The 19,639-nt window shown below is 39.2% G+C and overlaps 1 protein-coding gene across 2 annotated transcripts in view; it reads right to left on the reverse strand.

Moving 5' to 3' along the window:
- Positions 1-19,639, reverse strand: part of MSRA (methionine sulfoxide reductase A) — a 290,424-nt gene that overhangs the window by 73,490 nt on the left and 197,295 nt on the right. The window lies entirely within an intron of this gene.

A 19,639-nucleotide genomic window follows, 5' to 3' on the forward strand; every position in this document is an offset into this window, starting at 1 on the left:
ACTTGTGTGCATTAGATGTCTCTCTGAGTTTTAGAGGTCTCTCTACCCCATCTGCTATCAGCTTAACTTTTATGAACTTAACTGACACATGGGAATGGTAAAAATAAAAGAAATAAATACACATACACACACATATACATATGAAAATATAAGCCACGGATAGATTCATCAGTCATAACTAGCAAAGAGAAGAAGCCATCTTACACTGTGATTACTGCATAGAAAGAGATGCATTAAACTTTCTCTGTTCATGGTTGTCATTAAGATGTTGGCAGTTCTGTGGTCAGTGTATGAGTTTCTCATGGGTAACTTTAGATAATGTATTTTATGATGAAGTTGACAACCAGGCATTTGCAATTTGACTGGCTGTCAGCGTACAATCCCAGGAAACCTAGCTTTCTACCATCATCAGAATACTCTCTGGCCAGAGAACTTGTTTATTTTCTGTACGTCACATCTTTTCAGCACATCAGGCTTTGCGACCCGTGTCATTACACAGACAGCTGTGAATAGTGGGACACACAAAACAGGTGTACCATAGGGTCTGGGAAACTGTATATTGATGAATAAAGTAATGGCTCTCCCAATGAACCTATAAAATCATAAGGACAAGGCATGCGATGCAGTATAATGTCTTCTTGCAGTCCCAGCTCTTTTAAAAGAGGGGAAAATTGAGGACAAATTAGTTCATAAGATAGTAGCACTTTGCACTGATAGGCCACAGGTCTGAAAGACCTCCTCCTGTGTTATCAAATTCAGTTTCCTGCCACTGGAAGCTCACATACATCCTCTCACGAACTTTGCAAGCACTGTCACATAAATCCTCAAATTTCTTACCCCCTTTATTCTGTTTGGGCAGCTGTTTCTGAACCCAGCTGCTCTAATGATTATAAAACATCTAATTTCCAAGCCTAAAGGTAAAGATGGCCAATTTATACCCACCTGGATTTGTGCTAACATTGTTCTTTACCTTAAACAGCTTTTTCCCCTCTCCCTGATATTTACTCCCTTCCTATTTCTAGAAAAAAAATATATTCTTTTTTTTGCTCAGCTTGTTTGTTAGATAACAAATCCCAGTCTTTTCTTGTTTAACATTTCCATGTTCCCTGATTATCCTGGCAAGACTTTTCTGCATCTGTCCTGGATGAGTGACCAGAGTTGTACACAATATTGCAGAGGGGTCTGAACTCGTTTCTTCCACATTATCATTACAGCTCCAACTCCCCGGTCCTACAGAAAATAACTTGGCCAACAGATCCCAGAGCTAGCCCCCTGAACCTCCCTGCTGCTTCACGGTGTCACCCAGAAGTGTCCCCAGATCCTACCCCTTCTCACTACTTGGGGCATCTGAAAATCTCCAGCCACCAGAGAAGGTTATGGCACTGGTTTTGCTCAACATTCCCATCAATTTTCTCAACGGGCAAAATGACACCCATCTAAGTGAAGTACATTATTTAAAACAACTGCGGAGATGAGTATTCCTTGATTTCACTGTGATCAAAGGCAATAGTATAAGTAAGTCCTTCTCATTCACAGAAGTAATTCTTGATGTGGAATGGAATGGTTTCATTCATACTGGAAAATAAAGTGTACTGAATCATTCATTATTCATTACGTGGTCCGCAGACCAGGCGGTGCAGCTGGGCTCACGTCCAAACAACCAGACTCTCCTACTCCCAACGGACTGGTCACACTGGAACTGCCTCCTGGGAGCTGTCCTCCACCTTGTCACCCCCAGATCTCTCAGGGGCATTGCTACGGAGATTTTTAGTGAGACAAGGCTAAAACCATGCCAGCGACTATGCTAACATAGCCATAGCCACGTTCAGCACACTCTTATCAGCGCAGCTCTCACCTGCACCTGTAATAGAGAACAAAATTGCCCACGGAGAGAGCCCAAGCAAGTTGTTTAATTGTAGCTCACTCCATAACCCTGTTCTGGACAATCCTACAGCAGAAGTGTCTGCTTGTAAACTGGAGGTTGGATTCAGTCACCTAAATACAGATACTTTGCTTTGATCTCCAACCGCTGACCCAGAAACGTGCAGGACTGCTGCAGGCCCATTGACTTAACAGCCCCATACAAATGCCTCAGATATTCTGAAACATCTCAAATTGCACCAAGTGCTAAGTTAGACAACCAAATTTTCATCCTAGCATCTACTGCAGAATTAGCAAGCCATCAGACCCTTCTGTTCAAGTTTTAGGATATGTCGTAGGTCATCCGGGATGGCTCAGCCAGCCCCAAGAACAGGCACTTACTGTATTTTTGTACAGAAAAAAGGGTTTGGGGGTTTCGTTTTGAGGCAGCACAAACAACCCAAAGAGGAAACACTCCAGGAGAAAGCAGAACCAGAACAGCCACGCAGAATAAAGCCTGTGGCAAGGGGAGGGCGATAATGTCGACAATAAAGACTTCACCAAAGGGGTGAAACTGGATTTTCTCCACTCTGTGCACAACACTTCAAAACCGCAGTAGAAATGAAGCCTGCTTACCAGCACGGATATATTCTGTGCTTTTATGCTCAGATATGGAATTATTTCAATTTTGTCTTTTCTACCATTGGCAAATTCCAAAAGTACAAGTTGAAATGGAAAAATATACAGTGGCTTTTTATTGCAATTGCGTCTTTATATTGAACCAGCAGCATTAGTAAACACTGCAGAGCTTTCTGAGGGGAAGATTCCACAGCTCCTCCATGCTCTACCTCATTACCTTTTCATTTTGTTTTGTTTGCTTTTCTCTGTCAGTATAAACATGACGCATTGTCAGGCATACAGCAGGTCGGGTGATGACATTTTTTAATGTTCACATAACAACCTGACCTCCTGCTCACATTCACTAAAAAGAAAATAAGGAAACCCCCTATTTTAAGTCTTAAATGCTAACTAGGTTCTATATTTGATTTGTTTTTCCTTCCCAGCAACTCTAATTTCAAATTGAACTGCTGACTCAATTAGCAAAATGTTGAAGTTGTTGAGACCTTGTATAAAATTATGTCCCATTAACAAAAAAGAAGCCAGTAGTGTTTTTATGCCAGTAACTAAATCCAGTACCAGCATTTTAATGGGCTATTTTAATTAAACAAATTAAATTAATGATGGCCTCTGCAGAATGATGAATTACACCATTTAATATATCATTGCTACGTGCTAATCCATTTTAATATTATCTCCAAACATTGATCGATACATAGACATGTAAGTCATAAACTGACTGATCTCAAGAAAACAAAACAAAACAAAACAAAACAACAACTGGTGCAAAAGAAACATTAAAAAATGCAAATACAACTACGCTCCACCTACAACCAAGATGTCATGGACTCTAAGAATGATAAGAAAGAACTTTTGAGTATCCATTACTCTAGTAGCAGTGGTATGAACTACATATATTGAGGTAGTAGCCAACAAAGCAAATGGAAGTTGAGAACAGGAGCATGGTAACTGCTGAGGCCACAACCCCTCTTCTGGTGTGGCACCTTCTACAAGCAAAATTCATGTTCCACCTCTCCAAGGTGGACCGAAGGGTCTGTAAGCGTTCAGGGCTAAATACTGGAAAATGTAGAATGATCTCAACTCCCAAAGAAATCAGTTACAGTTTCAGATAGAGCAATGAACAGCACCATTACAGGATACTTGACCATTTGAAAGAAACCAGGTGCTGTCTACCATAGGTGCCCTCTGTAAGTGAGGGGGAGGATTCAGATAACTTTATCATCCTCTAGAAAGATTTAACTTTTTTTTTTACAGCTACCTTTAGAAGTCCAGTGTGGAAGTTAGCTACCCAATATGACCTCTAGGCAACTCAAGGGATTTGAGTCAGACGTTTATTCAGTTTAAAGAGCAATGAAGCCTCTCACTGCTCTCTGCTCTTAGACAAAAATAAAAAAAGGGGAAGAAAGTAGTTTATAAGGAAGACTGTTAATAATAAATAGAGATTAAATGTCCTTAAAGATGTGAGGCTAGAATGGGATTTCCATGCAATTGAAAGAGGTTCTATACAACAGATGGGAACAGGAGCAAGGCTAAGGGTAGAACAGACATCCAAGCAGCACTTTAAAATGGGGATATAACCCTAGATCAAGGAGACTGGTAAAAGGTATTCCTCTTCTTTTCGTGCAATTTTATGTGATTTTTTTTTTCTAATAAAACTTAATTTATGTTATTTTAGAACAGCACCGGAGAGCCACACACACCAGACTACAATGGAGTTTTAGAGAACGTATCATGCCATTGACAGCTACTTAAAAGAGACTGAGGGGCATCTGATATCTGGCACACTGATAAAGACTCAAGGAAAGATTATATAGGATTAAGTGGGAATAACTGACAAAATGGAAAAGATGCAAGATACAAACACAGTTAGATAATACAACCACACAAAGTATAGCTGGCATGCCTGAAGATGCAAAATGTTGTTCAGACAAGACTTAACACTTAGCTTTAGCTTCCTGAATTTCTGAGCACTAAAGAAAATGAGAAAAAAAAAAAAAAAAAAGTTTTTTCAAGGAAAAGGAATAAAAGAAGTACAGAGATGAAAAGGACTTGTTCATCTGCTATCAAAAAGACTATTCAGAGTTCTCTAAAGTACATCCAACACTAACTTTACCCCACCAAGCTAGTTGCTGTCTATCTGGATACATGTCAAAGCACAGTATCATCCGTGAACTCACACAGGGCACACGATGCATGCCCTTCGTTACAACAGATACAGGAAACAGGAGTGATATTAATCTCCAACAACTCTTCTCCTCACATTTGCCACTTTAATGTTAGTTTTAGTAGAGGATCCTAGATCCTGCAGGCTTAGTCTCCCGTATACAAACCGTTCTAAAATAAATACATCTTTGTAATGGTATAACATGATAACATTGATTCCGAACACAGGACATTGCATAGCAGCAATGCCTTGTGGTAGGTGGTGGCACACGAGCCAGGACGTGGCAACCTAAATGACAATCCTCACGGGCTTTTCAACCAAGAAACACAAATCATCTTCTGATTCCATTACATAAAGAATTTTTTAAAAATGAAGATGAAGAAGTGGGCTCTCTATTTTATTCAACTCACTGTAGCTGAAGTGAGCCAGCTCAGAATCCTGGTGTTTATACCTGGGGGGGATGGAGGAGGTAAGAAGCCACAGATGATATAGCAGGATGCTAATTCAGGCCTCTTAATGAATTCAGAGCCAGAACAAATCAAAGAAGAACTGTGCTTAAAATAAATTAAAAAAAAAAAAAAAAAAAAAAAAACAAAAACCCAAGCTACAGGTGTAGATTGTGAACTGGCATTATCCTCTCTTGTTTAAAAAGTGACATGGTAATTCTAATGACAAACTACATTATAAATAGACACTTAATTATAATATCTTAGGTCTGGCATCTGCTTTTTCACCATCTGAAAGGCAGAAGCCGAGGACCGTTTGCTGCAAAACTGGAGACTTAAACAAGACAAAAGGAAAGAATGGAGGGAAGTTCAACCAAACCCGTAAACTGCTGTTCTTCACACCCTCCTCTTGACTATTGTCCTTCAGCCACTTCACACTGGAGGAGGAAGCCAATGCCCCTGGACCCGGCAGTTGCCGGCCATGAGAACGACCTACTCTTGGGGCAACCTCTCTGAAGACGTCCCAGCCCGCTGGCCACTGGCGAACGGCCACTGCGCACCCAAATCTGGCCACTTTGGGCATTTTAATCCCTCATCTCCCCACCCGGCCCACGGGTCCGCTGGCTACAGCAGCTGCCATAGAAACCAAAGTGCTGCTCTGCAGCACGCGGAGCAGATGTCACGCGAAGCAAGATGAATGCGATGTGGCGAGGGGGGGTGGACGCAAGAGGAGGAGGAGGAGGGAAAGCAGCATCACACGTTCAGAATGAAATGTTCCCACCAGAGGGAGTGAGTCATTTTTGAAGTAAGTGCAAAGCTGCAATTTTTTTTTATTTTTTTTTTTTTTTTCCCCTACGCTCTCAATGCGCATCCGCAAACACGGACATACAAATAAACGTGCTTTCATCTCTTTTGCACAGGTGCTCAAGTCACCCGTGCTCCGCTCTCTAATGAAAGCTGTGATTTTCTCGTGACGCTAAATTAATGCCTGACCTAAAACAACTATCCAAGCCAGAACTGTGCTGTCATTTCAAAAATGCCCTGTAAAGGTTTTCCACCCCCTCTCCTTCCACGATAGTGCAGAAATATGACATTGTATAAAGTCAATTTATATTAGACAGGCATTTTATGGCAAAAAGTCACTCCATTTTTAAGACTAACAAGCCATAATTCAGTCATGTATTGCGTGTTAACTCAAAGTAAAAAATAGTAACAACCAGTCTGGAGCAGTATTTGTTTTCCTCTGATCTTACTATTCAAAATTAATATCTTTGCCTCAGGTTTGTTTTTTTTTTTTTAATTCAAAGAAGGCCATTCTTAATATTATGATCTCTTCCCAAGATAAGCATTATTCCCCCTTCTTCCTACCCTTGGTATGTCTTGTACGTATCTAACTCACTATGCCTAATGCACGTTACCGGTATATTTGTTGAAATATTATCTTGCAATGAAATTGGGGGGGCGGGGGGGAGGAAGTCACGTTCCTTCTATTTGCAAAATGAGAATTAGATCCCGTCGGTTTCTGTGGTGTCTATCCAGTGTCAAGCACTGAGCGTGACAACGGTGGGGAGCTCACTCTGAAAGGTGCTGAGCGCTTATCACCTCTGGGGGTATCGACACGGTTGAAGATGCTCGGCAAGTTCAAGATGCGAAACCATGAACCCTCACGGGCCTTCAACATTCCTGCGCCTGCAGCTGGACTTGCACACCCACAGTGATTGGCCCCCCCCACGGATGCCAGTGAAGATTTCCACTCCAAGATGGAAGGATAATTTACAAATAAATGGGATGAAACATTTGCCAAGCCCTCCTTTAGCTGGACTGTGTGATGAATTGACAATTACACAGAGCAACAGCAGCAGAAAATGATGCCTAAAAACTGATGTCTGCTTCTCTAGACTGTTTATATTTAAGTGGTGGGCCATCATACACAAGTGTCCCTCCCAAAACTCACTTGGTAAATAATGTTCATACAGATAATGCACATCTTCCTCTTTTCCGTAGCAAAATATAAAAACCAGAGAATCCCGTGTTGTCATCATTTACAAACACGGCTAGGATAATTCTGCTTTATCTGATATACGAAATGGTGCTCTGTGGTTTACACAAAGGGGGACAAACAACTTTAGGGTGCTCAAATGACAAGAAACCTGGTAGTCTGGGGTGCACACAAAGAGAAAGGAAAACAAGCTCCTACATTTCTTGCCATTGCAGACGTGCTGCAAAGCCACCAGAGGGCAATGAAACAAATCAGGTTTTCCTCCAGCCCTGTTAATTCCCTTAATTTCGCACTGAGGGTTTTTCCTATAATAATATATCACGGCATAATGGGGAAATTTATTTCCTATGATTGTTGGCACATAAAATAGCAACCACATATATATAATGGCAAGAAGAGTTGAATGAAAAATAATCGTCCAAGATATAATTAGCCGATGGAGATAAAAATAAAAAATATTACAGAAAGTAGAAATGAGGGAGATGGTATTAAACGTGCACATTTGTTTGTGTATGTGGAGCAGGAAAAGGGATGCTACAGTACCTCACTGTGGTTTTCTAACTAACTCCTCTTTTTCTCAGAATTTTTCTCTGAGTATTTTAAGCTCCATGAAACTTTACCTTTTGGGCTGAAAGTTGTCATCGAATTGTATTTGCTGAAGACAAGTAATTTTCCAAATTTTCTGGGATAAATCTTCAGCCATTTCTGAGAAATACAGCTGGAGAAAATAATGTATTCTCCATATTAAAAAAAAAAAAAATCTGGGACACTTTCTTTAAGGAATGCAAAAATTAAGCCTTGAAGTTTGCAGTTGGGAGTCCTTCAGCATGAAGAACTAGCTAATAAACCCAAAGTTGTTTAATTTTTCAACTTTTTAGAAAAATGCTGTTTTCACACAATCAGTAGATGGTTGGTATTAAATATTCTAAAAGAGGGAATGAGCACTGGTTTTCCACAGTACTTCAAAAGGGACAAGTAAGACAACACAGGCAATACTGTGCCAATTTGTACTTGGTTAAAAACAAAAACAAACAAACAAATGAAACAACATTCAAATAGTAAGGAATATAATTACTGCCAATCAACGTGTTTTTGTAGAAAACAGGTCAAATATGAACTCAACATCTTTCTTTGATAAGATTATAAGTTTAGCTGACAAAGGAAACTTTGTAGCTACAATACAGTTAACATTTCATGTTTGATTTAATACCATATAACTATTTTACTAAAAAAATAAGTGCTGTGCGATATCAGTAGTGAAAATGATAACTGGATTAAGATGGACTTTCACCAGAATTATTATGAAGTGCAGTGATTGAGCCTTGCAAGTAATTACAAAATTATTGCTGGCAAATTGGAAGATCACATGAAGGTCAGAGTTACAGCAAGTGCTGATAATGCCAAGGTGCTCACACTGCACACTTGAGATCATTATAACATAGTTAAACCCCAAATTCTGCATCTAGGAAGGTGAAATCTAAAAATTTTGTATCTAGAAACAAAGAATAAAGGCACATCTATAGAGATGTGTAAAAACGGCAGTGTGCCCAGGGAGGTAATTTGACCTTTATTTATGTCATTGATTAAGTTCATTCTGTAACACTGTATCCAGTTCTGGTATCCACATTTTCCCAGAAAAAAAAAAGACAGCTATTTTAAAAGAGAAAAACTTCAAGAAAGTTCAGAACTAAGTTTAAAGAAGCTTTTTGCTGAAAGTCAATGATACAAGAACATTGACGCCTAAAGCTACAATTCTGAGTAGACACATTTCCTGATACAAAATAATTAGTTGAATAATATTGATTATTCTCCTGAAAAGACGGTGCATCCCTGGCTTTCACTGTCAGCCACCTGCTGTTACAAATACATACCTTCACCTAGTTTAAGCTTCTGGCTATGGGTCTTCAGTATGCCTTTCCCTACCGCTTTACAAAGTGCTTTTATGTGTAAAAGAGTTTTTCTTCTATGAACATCTTAAATACAGTTCCTTTAAAATTTGAAAAAAGATGTGGTTTAACTGAGTCACCTAAAAATAACCAAAGCAAAGGAGAAAGGAGCAGCCAGAATGGGAATATATTAACCTCGATAAGTCATAGAGAACTGGTTGCTTGGGGAAAGGTCAGGACCAAAAACTACAGAGCAAAAAGTCCTGGGGGCTGGGAGCACTGTGACACTGAAGATGATTTCTCAGTCTTTGATGACACTTTCTGCAGTGGCCCAGCAGAGCACCCACCTACGTGGCCCTGAAGTAGGAGGTATCTTAAGATGCTTTAGGCAGCAGGAAGAGGGAATATATTTTCTCCATCTTGATATACTGGGCAGCTAGATTTACTTTTAGACCGTGTGACTAAATGACATGTAATAAAGGTCAGTTAGAAAAAACACAAGTTTATCTTTGTCTGCAAGAATAAAGAAAATTTTTCAGAAACATAGGCCTGAGGAAAGAAGTGGAAAATTAGAAGACTGGGGAAAATGTGGAACGAGGAAGAAAGGGATATGGGGCAAGGTCAAATGATAAAAGATCCTGGAAAGCAAAAGAGCCAGGTAACAATGTGGGAAGGAAGCAAACAACAAATAAAGGCTGAAATAAACTTGGGGGTGGCAATATGAAGAGAGAAAGGCAGAAGAACAGATTTTTCTACATCATCTCAGTGGAGAGCTGTAGCACGGGCTTTGCTTGATCTTGCTTGTCAGCACTGCATGGTGTGAATGCAGACATCCCATCTAGCTGGTACTTCACCAGTTAGGCTCATAAGCCCTGCAGCGTAAGATGACAAAATTACTAGCTACAGAGCCTTTGAATAAAATCAAAGTCATAGAAGCAGAGATTCCTGAACTGAAATTTTTGTAAAATAGAACTGAACTCAGGCAAATCCCATCCATCCATGTCCTCAGACACATGCACATATTTAGGGGTAGCAGCATCTGTCCAGCATGCTTTCCCCTTTGTGTTTCACAGCAGCTCTTAACAAAGTATCTTTAAATATATTCCTATATGCCTCTGTACAAATGATTTATATACAGGCTTAAGTCCATTGATACACCATTGAGAGAATACTTATGTTAGTGTCTGCTGTAACTCTGTGCTTTCTTGGGAATTACAGATATGCAATAACACAAAGAGAAATGTCCTGGCTTTTCCTAGCTGGCTTGGTTTTAATGTCTGCAATCCTACAGAGCTCTAGAACAAGACTGATAATACAGTTGATGGTATTGCCCATCAACCAAAAAGCCCATTCTAACCTCTTTCTGCAATCTAGCCCTGACTGAAATCAGTAGACATCCTGGATCTAAAAGAAGAAAAAAGATTAGTCCACAAGCAATCTGTGGAAGTCAATAAAGGGGAAAAAAATCTTGGTGCAGAAAGATCACAAGATCAAAACGCAAATGACGATAGTGCTTGCTAAAGCATGCTCTGATTTTTCTTTCCAGGAAGTATTGACTTGTTTTCCCAAAAGCTGAGAGCTATATTTGACAGAGTGGAATACTTCAAACAGAAAATAATACACAAAATTCTCTGACAATTCATTGGGGAACAAAACTGCTGAAATTAAAGAAACTCCTGGGCCAGATTTTCATCTCAATTGCACTACTGGAAATCCAAAGTAATTGCATTGATTCTAATGGTGTTGCTCTGGATTTGCAGCTGTACAGCTGATCTGCATCGGGTCCGGTAAGAAAATCTTGAGTTATTTTGGCAAATGTTAACATCAGTTAGAAAGCAACCTCATCAGGGTATGACAAAAACCTCATCAGGGTATGACAAAAACCTCATCAGGGTATGACAATTGTCAGTACGTGCTGTAGTACATCCAGTTATCAAATTGTTTGAAGCCAGGTGCTTAAGTGAACACTCTTGCACCCATATTTAGATACTTGAGCAGAGTATTTTATAAATGCTGAGTACCTGTTGTTTCCATGTGTGAGCACTGTGGAGCTCAGAACTTTCTGAAATAACATTATGTTCTTAGGTCTGACTTGAAAAGCCCTGTTTCAGAGAAACTGTTGGCTTTGTATTTTAGAGTTGGATAAACAGTAGAAAAGTGCTCCATAAGTACTTACTTGAATTCTGGCTTAGGCACACTTTTGTCACTGAGAAAACTTGAGGTTTGAATAGTGTCACAGCTTTGCACTAAGGATAAGCGAACTTTGGATAGCAGAAGTAATGCTTTCAGACTTCACCTTGCTCATTAAAAATGCATGTATTCTTTAAAACAAAAATGGCTTTTTGATTAATTTTATAATTTGTATGGAAACTATAAATCAGGCCAACACCTCACTCCCTCTCCAGATCAGTGCAGAGTCCCACTACAAGCTTTATTTCATACCTGGACATGGACGGATTCAAAGGCCAGAGCAGAATTAAGATACAACATTCTCAACACATCTCAAGATGATTTCTCAGTTTTGGTTTCCTGGAAATTTTTGCTTAAGTCAGTTTTAAGGGCTACATTTAACCCAAAAACAACAAGAGCTAACACAGAACAGCAACAGTAAATCATAAACATCCATCTTTTGCCTTGACCTTCTTCTAGACTATTTTATCATGTCCTCACATAACTAATCTCTTAGATAAACTAAGCTCGAGAGATTCCTTAAGAGAGGACTATATCCTTTTCCCTGTAAATCACTTGAACCATCATTATTAATATATTACCAAATTTATGCTCCTGACATTTAATATGCTTGTGAATACTTTTAGAGTGCTATAACAGATGCACAATCAACATCAAGAAATTCAAAAGCCTAAACTAGAAGCCCTTCAGAATGATCCTAGATGCAACTGAACCATGTGGGAACACATTTACAGGCTGATATAAATTTAGCTTCAGCGTGTTGGCGTCACTACAGACTCCACTATGTTGCCTTACCACTGATAAGACCTAGGAGATCCGTGCCCACCTGAAGTGGCAGCTGGAGGCCAGGTGAAATAGGGTAGGACATCTCAAATGGCACTAGACTCCTGTAGACAAGTCACTTTAGCCCTTTAAATCATCGTCTTCTGGATCAGCACGGAGATCTGCCCTGAAGATTGAGAATTCATCTGCCTAAGTAGATGAAAAATTGATGTCTAGACAAATTTAGGATGTTTTTACACTGCTGACAAGCTGAATAGAGCAAGCAATACAAAGCAGGAAATGTTTTATTTACAAGCCATTCTTGGAGTCAAATCTATTTGATATTTACATTAGTTTATTGTAGGGCAATTTCTAATATTAGTTTAAATGTCCAATATAAGTGTTAGCTTGAAGCACTGGCTTCACATTCACAGTACAATAAAGCAAATGGCTTCTTTGCTGAACTCCATGACCTCCCAGATGAAAAAATGATTGCAAAATAGGAAGTATGGTTTCATAATGTTGCTCATAGTTCTAACTTCAAATGCATGATTAGCTATATTTGCTGCAGTCAAAGGGCTATGTGAAATGCCTGGCCTTTGATCAAATGAACAGCATATATGCAGAATTGAAAGCTAAAAAAAAATCTTGCCTTTTCAACATTGATAAAAACAAGCAACATGTGCTGTTGCTGCATCCAGGGGAACAGAAATAGTATGCAATTGGTAGCTTGCTGCATTCAGCATAGGATTGTGGCACTTCTCTGCCTCAGTGAATTTTTAGAGGTGTCCACAGTCCTCCTGTGCTTTCCAGGGGTGCTCATTTGTGTTTTCATATGGACATATACATACTGTATATTTAATTGTTTCAAAAAAATCTTGGTAGCCATATCGAGATGGTTTTCCTCCCACAACATGAGATAAGATTCTACAGCACAGAAATGTAGCGAAATTTATTAAGAAAGAAATGCCAGATGAACAGTAACCATAAAATTGAGCAACCTCTGACATTGTACGTTGTGGCTGCAAAGAAAACCACAGGGCACTGACCATGTCTATCATAACAGAATTCCCTAACAAAAAGGCATTAAAAAAGACACAGCAGAGAACTATAAAACTTTATAAATGCAACATATAGATACATTTTAGCATAAATTCAACAAAGAGAGAACAAGTGGGTTGTTAATCAGTGTTGATAATAGGACAGGTCATCTCACAGACATATTTATTCTAAGAAACTTAGACAAGCCAACTACGGTATCCTAAATTCATGCCATTAAAGCTTTTATCTTGTTGCCACTGTCATCAAGAAATGCAGTCAAAAATGTGTATTGGTTTTGAGATATCTTTCTGATGCAAGGTAACCATATTTTCTCGGAGTGACAAAGAAGTCAAATATTCTGCAGTTTAATGTAATACGAAAAGAGTTACAAACTGTTCACACAAAACCTCCTCATCCATAGCTGAATGCAACATTCTCAGAGGGATGAACATAAAAAGGGTATCTCTGGAGCACAGATGAGTGATTACAAAATAAATAATGGCTTAGCTTATCAGATCAGGTTTGCTTATTTTCATAAGAACTACCACCATCAATCAGGAATCAAGTAGCTACTGTTCACATCAGAGTGAAGCAAAGATAATTCGATATGTAAAGCTCTGAAATAGACATAATTTGAAGAGGCGTAAGCAGGTGTTATTTTTTTATCAACTCTATTGTATTGCTTTAATAACAACAACCTAGTTTTAAAAAGAGCTATTTAACTGTTCCCAGCCAAAAACACATGATAAACTGCCTCCCAGCCAAAGCATGTTCTAAACTTACACAGCACGTTACATAAAGCCACAGGTGAATGTTGCAATTTCACTCCACAAGGCATTCCTTCATGCAATTAAAATTCAGGACTGTCAGTCCTGTAGGTCTGTAAATAAACTTTCCTCCAGCCTTGACAAATCCGATCCTGACCCCCTGATTTCCTTGCAGATTCCTGCTCCAAAGATTGCACTGGATAGGAAACTCCCGCTTTTAAATGTCTTTCCTATGATACCAAACATAAAGCTCTTGTTTTCGCAGCTCAGGGCTTTGCTGGTTTGCTCCCACATCATCCCACAACAAGCTAATGGAAGTTTCACGGCATCTGTCAGGCTGCTGAGCTGCAGAGACTGTTGCATCTTCTGCTGGCCAGTACTAATTCACTGTTGCCCTTATCCCGCAGAACACACCCATCCATCACAACCTGGCTTATACCTGGTGAGATCCACATGTGAATTAGGTCCCTGAACTTCCACTACAGTCACAAGAGATCAAGACGTGCCTAAAATCAGCTACCTAAATATAGGCACTTAGCATTATTCGAGGTGCCCAGGGTATCCACACAGGGCTGGCAGATATGACACAGTCCCTGAGGGATAGTTGCGTGTTGTAGAGGGGCAGGTGGAGGTTGGCTGAGCTGTGCTAGAGCTTCCCCAACAGCACTAGGTGTGAGTAACTGCACCAGGCCCTGGGACCGACCCATGGCTGAGCACACACGCCGTTTTGGGTAAATGTGAACTCCCAGGTTGGTGGTTAGTTGAGTCCTTCCAGTGGAGCGTAGTACTGCTCGTGCAAGCACTTCTATTTCACAAGGAGATAAGAGGGTTTCATGAAAACTACCAAAACCAACATCAGTTGCGTGCCAAGACCTCCTATGAGCAAGTTTGAGATCAGGAGTCCTATCATGTACCTGCAGCCGCACTGAAATTTTGCCATTGCAAATGAACAATAGCACCGTAAATCCACAACTCTGTAAAATCATATTCATCTCCAGTCTCTCCATGGTCATCCATGTTTTATCATGTAACTGTTCAGGGCCTTAAAAGTTAAAAAAATAACAAAACAAAATGAAGAACGCACCCTCTCAAGAACGATCCCATCACTTTAAAACTCATGCAGAACAAAAAAACAGAAGCACAAAAAGAGAAAAAACAATGGTGCTTCACGTTCAGATGCTCCAATACCTACATCTGTGAAATCAAACAGTACATTTGAAGTTACTGGTTGAAGGATTCCCTTCTCAGCTGCATGTGAGTAAATATGCAATAAAGCACTTGTGTAAAACTAACTAATTGTACAAATATACTAGCTCTCGTGGAATTAGAACAATAGGGAATTTAGTCCAGCTTATGAATCCTTTAGTTGCTTGATGCAAAAGAAATTTTAGATGTTTGGTCAAATTCACGTTCTTCAAACTGAGACTTTTGTTATATTAACAGAAAATGCTGTTTGACAAAATGAAAAGAAAAATTAGGATCTGACCAATTCAAAGACAGTTCAGTCATTTAACTGAGCATCTTTTTCAGACCTTCACAGAAACATATTTGCTACGACTGCAGCGTGATACATTCTCTCCTCTGAGCATCATATACCTTCAAGATCTCCAGAAAGTCTACCCACCTACAGTTTTATAGGTCCTGACATTTCCACAAAGAGACTTTCTCCAGACTAACAGCTTGAACAGTGGGTTAGTTTCAATTGCCTGTATTTTTAACATTTGTACTAAACTTTAATTTTTAAATTTAATCTCTTCACCTCTACTTACAATACTTTTTGAACTTCTTAAACATATTTGCAGGCCCCAAAGCAAGCAATTAGCATTGCTGCTTTCTTTTTTTTTTTTTAATTTGTAATTCTGGCTTTGATGCAGTTATTGTTTTATTCGATTTGTTTTCTCAATCTGTTGACCAGCTGGTTTCGATTTCAGAGAGGATTTCTAGCACCATCACAATCTACTCCTGCAGAGAAACTTTCCAAGATTACAGCCTCACAGTCCAAGTCATAAAAAAAAAAAAAAAAAAAAAAAAAAAAAAAAGTATTATGTTAATTCTTGCAAGGCTCCGTCCATTTCTAAGCAAAAAAACAAGTTACTTCTGTGCTTCATCTATATTTTCTATATGTTCAGTAAAAAAACACTCCATTCCAGTTCTCTCGACTTCAGTAGAAGCCACATTTTCAACATCTTCATAAAACCTCAACGTTTCTATGCTCCCGTCTCTTCGAGCCCTTATTACTCTCTCCAGATTACAACTATAGGAGCAAATGACAGCAACTCTCCCCACCAACTTCTCTTGACTGTAACAAATCAGGAGCTTATTACCTGCTCACACCACTCAACACCTCTGTCAAGAGCTCAAGACTCAATTCATTCAGAATTATTCACAGACAGGCCCTTTAGTTGCTTTGTGGCAACTTCTCCTGACAAATACTTGTTTTTGTAACAAAATAATAGACCTGCATTTTGCTTTCCCTCCACAATGTTTGTTGTCAGTGCTGCCCTACATGAGGATGCAGGGATGTTGGCATTTTGGGGATGCTACTTTAATATAAACCAAACATGGGGAAGAAGGGACTCAGTGTATTCTTGGAGCCTAAAAACCCAGTGCTAGTGCTTGACAAAACAAATGCAGGCCTCTGATTCAGAAAAAAAATAAACATAAACGTCTTCCCACCCTGATTTCACTATTTGGATTATTGCCTAGATAATTCATTTGAAAACCAAATCCAGCCTAGCAACTGTCTTGAAAATTGAGTAACCTCAAGTTCAACTGTATTAAAAAACTTCAGCTTCAGGCAAAACTGATGGAACAGCTCATTCACAGTACTTTCACCAAGCCCTGGCCCTCATTTTCTGTTTTTCTGATTACACTTACATTGTGTTACAATTTACCAGCAGCACTATTGTATTATAATATATATTACCACTAGCCAACTCTGACTTTATGCATTCAGCTTCATCAACAGCTAAAGACGCATGGCTCAATGCATATTCATTGCTCTATCGCCATTTCTCAGCTGTTAAAACAGCTGCATGAATCAGCAACAAGTTTCACAACTTAAAATAGATGTAACCCTGCAGGATACTTGGGCTCAATGCACATTATGATTCTCACTCGTAGGCTGGTAGGAGCTAGGGATGCAGTGCACTTAACTACAGTATTTCTCCACTCAAGCGTAGCACTGCCCTAAAGGTGTAAGCTGCATTAGTGTCTCAGCTTGGAGCAAAATTGTGCTTTTATAATAAAACTCCCGATCGTTGTCACCTACCATGCTTTGGTTCACCTCAAAGAGTGGCCTTGGGATGGATGAACCCAATTCCTTTTGATGGAGCTAAACCAGACATGCACCATTGACTTCCACCTGCTAGTGGCATGTGGTTCAGAGGACCAAACTACAGCTACTGAAGAGCAAACGCTCTTGAACCGCACACAGCATGTTCTGAGTCCTCAGTACAGGCTGGTTTCCTCTGCAGATCTGCTCCTTTCAGCCCAAACTGCTTGCTAAATGTAGACAGACCTGAACACGGCCATCTGACTTCTGAGGAGGAGCTAGTGCTTCAGGGTAGCCTGTCTTGGAGACAGGAATTCATGATATAAACCTTGGGACTGGATGGTTCCTGTCCTCAGCAAAGAAAACCACCTCCTTTAAGTTAACAACCCTACCTGTCTTTATGCAAAAAACTCATCTAGTAAACACATCGTTCCCTGTTTGGAGGACATTCTTAGCTCTCTTCCAGGTCCTCAGCTCAAAAAGACATCCAAGAGTACATGCTCAATTATTCAGTGAACAAACAAATAAACTACATTTTGTTTCTATTCATTTGCTGTGCCAAAAAAAACTCTGGAGTCGCTCATACATGCTGCAATTACTGTACTTCTAATATTTGTTAGTCCTTCCCCTGTTTGGTGTACGTACCACTGCTTATCATAGAAAAATGAAGTGTTATGCCATCCCTACGTGTTTTTATCTGTCATTATCAGGTGCATAGATATGCATGCGTCACTGCCAGAAAAGCTTGGTATTTATTTTAAACTACTGCAATAATAAAGAAAGTGGCTGTATTACATTTACATTAAAATAATGTAATGCAAAACATTTAATATGAAAAAGGATTCCTGAGCATATTGTTTGCTCAGTGTGTTTCCCATACAACCATTCTACTGCTACTGAAATACCACAGTAAATAATATTGTAGATATTGTTGTTAATAATACATAGAAACCACATATCCTCTAGGAATTTCAGTACATATTTGCTGTGTTTCCTTAGTTGGCAACACAGTCCCTTCCTTCCCCCTACTTCAGTGCAAAAACAAACTCTACATGTGATCACTTACAGACTTGTGCCTAATTATATAAATGTACTAATTATACACACTTTTCAAATGGTGATAGACTTCAAAGTAGGTAAATTTTAAATTGTGCCATTAAGAAAATCTATTTGATGATGGAAATTTCTGTAATATCATACCGCAATCTCCTACATCGTAATTTTGCTTTCAAGTCAGTATTAATTTAATGGGAAATAGCAGCAGAGAATAATAGAGTTAGGAAAGCAAACTGAAAGCTGTAAGATTTACAGTGTGATATTGGTCAGCAGATGCTAACAAAAAGGATCAAAACCAAATTGGAAAAGTAACGTATCTAAGGTAAACAATGAGTAGAAAGAATTCTGCATGATAAATATGAATACTGAACCTTCAGAAACTACTCTGTTAACAAAGATAAACACCTGCACGACTGACTTATCCCCATGTGTTCAGCTACTCATGAGAAAATATATATGTCACTGAACACTTAATTTACATGCACAGCTATCACACTGCTAAGAGCGACTTGCAAATTAGTTACTTGCAGTTCTGAGCATCTCTTCGCATGCAAAATAACGCCAACTGCATGTACAAACCAGCCCTACAAGCGCACACATAGCTTAGCCCACCAATGTCAGACATATTTATGAAAACCAAACTGCCACAGAGGTCTTCAGCTCATGCACCTCCTTTTTGGGCCGTGGTACATGCCTCTGACTGATACACCCTCACTCTTCAAAACATGGTTCCTTACCTTTAACATTAGATATTCACCAAAAGCCCTGGTTTTTCAACATAACATTTTAGTGAAGCCATGTTATAAGTGAATGCACGAAAGCTGTTATTCTCTTAGCACTACCTAATAGCTACTCTATTACCCTGATATCCTAGGTTAATAGTCTATTTCATATAAGTTAAAAGAATGTATACATCTCTGCTGTAGAATCTGGATCTTGCATTGACCAGATCACTAGGCAGATCAGACAGCAATTACAATGCAACAACACTATAGGACACTAATCCCTCTGCCTTTAGTTAAATAATAGCTTATGTGGCGGGGAAGAGACAGAATCCATCTTCACTGGAAATAGGACTGTGTATAGAAAGGGAATGTTCGATCTTCCCTCACACAAATACTAATGTCAAAACAAATAGTCTTACTAAGTCACAGGCTGCCACATTTAATCAAAGACATTTATGGAATGGCTTGATAGAAGCATTTTATAAGCAGCAGGTGGGTGATCCTGAGTTACCATGCTCAAATATCGATCAGGACTTTCCCCCAGCATTTAAGAACTCTTGGGTCTGAGATTTTGGTTACACCCTTCAGAGTATGGGGTCCAAATATGCTTGAATAGCTTTAAGATCACAGACTTCAGCTCTGGTGTACCCACATAAAAAAATCTCTAGAAGAGATTAAAAATAACCCTGCACAAGTAACTATTTTTCTTTCTGCATAGTTATAAAATGACTCACAGACACAAAAAAGAAAAAAAAAAACATTTCGTAAAAGTTGGAATTTAAATCAAATATGATGCAAGTTCAGTATTGGGATGAGGAGCTCAAATAGCA

This window comes from Tyto alba, unplaced genomic scaffold (assembly GCF_018691265.1).
Source record: "Tyto alba isolate M040663 unplaced genomic scaffold, T.alba_DEE_v4.0 Super-Scaffold_40, whole genome shotgun sequence".
NCBI classification, from domain to species: domain Eukaryota; kingdom Metazoa; phylum Chordata; class Aves; order Strigiformes; family Tytonidae; genus Tyto; species Tyto alba.